Source organism: Falco naumanni, assembly GCF_017639655.2.
Source record: "Falco naumanni isolate bFalNau1 chromosome 22 unlocalized genomic scaffold, bFalNau1.pat SUPER_22_unloc_1, whole genome shotgun sequence".
NCBI lineage: Eukaryota > Metazoa > Chordata > Aves > Falconiformes > Falconidae > Falco > Falco naumanni.
In genome coordinates this window covers 78,530-80,000 of record NW_024427350.1, presented here as the reverse complement: position 1 = coordinate 80,000, position 1,471 = coordinate 78,530, and the positions used below count along the sequence as shown (strand labels likewise).

Below are 1,471 nucleotides of genomic sequence, written 5' to 3'. Positions count from 1 at the left end.
GGAACGAGCTCTGCGAACCGGGCGAACCGGGAGAGCGGGGAGCTTCGGGGCGCTCCCCAAGTCTCCATTTAGGGGGACGAAGGCCCTCGCTCGAGGCGGACCTGCGAGGCAACCCCCCAGCCGCGCCGGCTGCGGACCGACGCCGCCTCGCTACCCCGGCCCCCCACCTCTCCCACGCGAGAGGGAGGGGCGGGCAAACGAGGACGGGGCGGCCGGCCAGAGCCGGCGATTGATCGTCACGCGACGCTCAGACAGGCGTAGCCCCGGGAGGAACCCGGGGCCGCAAGTGTGTTCGAAGTGTCGATGATCAATGTGTCCTGCAATTCACATTAATTCTCGCAGCTAGCTGCGTTCTTCATCGACGCACGAGCCGAGTGATCCACCGCTAAGAGTTGTCTCTTTTTCAGCACCGCCCCGCGCACGCGGGACAGACACACCGGGAGCACGCTCCACGACGAGCGGCCGCCCCCTTTTTTTTTGTCCTCTGACGACGGGCCCTGACCGACGCGCCCCGCCACTAGCTGGCCCGACCGCCCCTCCGCCCGCGCGGAAGGGGGCGCGCACGGCGATGCGGCGCGACGACGGAAGGAAGCCTCTCGCCTCGCCTGACCGTACGAGCAACACAACGCAGGAGAGGAGGGAAAGGGGAGGGCAACGGAGAAAACTCCGAAGGGCGAAGGCTGGGGCGGGGAGCGCGCGCTCCCACCACACGCACCCCGCGCGCTTCGGAGGCGGACCAGGCGCGCGGGCTCAGCCCGGCCAACGCACGGAGGAACAGCGGCGCGCCCCGACCGCGCCCGACCTGCACACGCCCGCCTCGCGCCCGGGACTCGGCGGGCTGCTGCTGCTGCCGCTGACGGCCCGCACACGCGCGGCACGCGCCTCTCAGGCACCGCACTACGGCAGCCCGCTTTTTCCCTCCGGCTCAACCCCGCCGGCAGCTCGGCAGGCCCCAACAACGCACGCCCGGAGGCGACAAAACCGCCCGAGCCCAAGACGGCGACGCACCGGCTCGGGGCCCGCCGGGCGGCCCTCACAGCCGTGAAGCCGCGACCGCCCTCCCGGAACCGCCGACACCGCCGACTTCTCGCCCCGACCCCGTCCCACGCAGGCGCGCGCCACGCCGAAGGCGACGAGCCCCGGACGGGGGAGTTGGGGGGCGGCGTCCTCTCTCCCCCGTCTCCACGCGGAGAACGAGGCCCGGACGCCCCTTACCCCCCCCCGCCGACGGGAGGGCACACCACCTCCGCCGGGCGCGGCCGAGGAGGGCGGCGTGGAAGCGGCAGGCAGGGTCCAGGCCGGGACGGTCGAGGCCGGCGGCGGGCGCCTTCCGGCCGACCGATTTGGACACGGGGCCGAGCGGTGAACGGCACCGCCGCTGGGCGGGGGCTTGCCGACCTTCGGCGACGGCAGAAGCCCGAGCGCTCGCCGGGGTGGAGAGAGGGCGTGCAGAAGAGCGCAGCGTGGCCAC

General features: G+C 73.2%; 1 non-coding gene across 1 annotated transcript; it reads right to left on the bottom strand.

Annotated features, from left to right (window-relative positions):
* Positions 1 to 241: 241 nt before the first annotated feature.
* Positions 242 to 394, bottom strand: LOC121081947. Its single transcript, XR_005825853.1, has one exon. It is a non-coding gene; the product is annotated as a 5.8S ribosomal RNA (ribosomal RNA).
* Between the last annotated feature and the right edge of the window lie 1,077 nt (positions 395 to 1,471).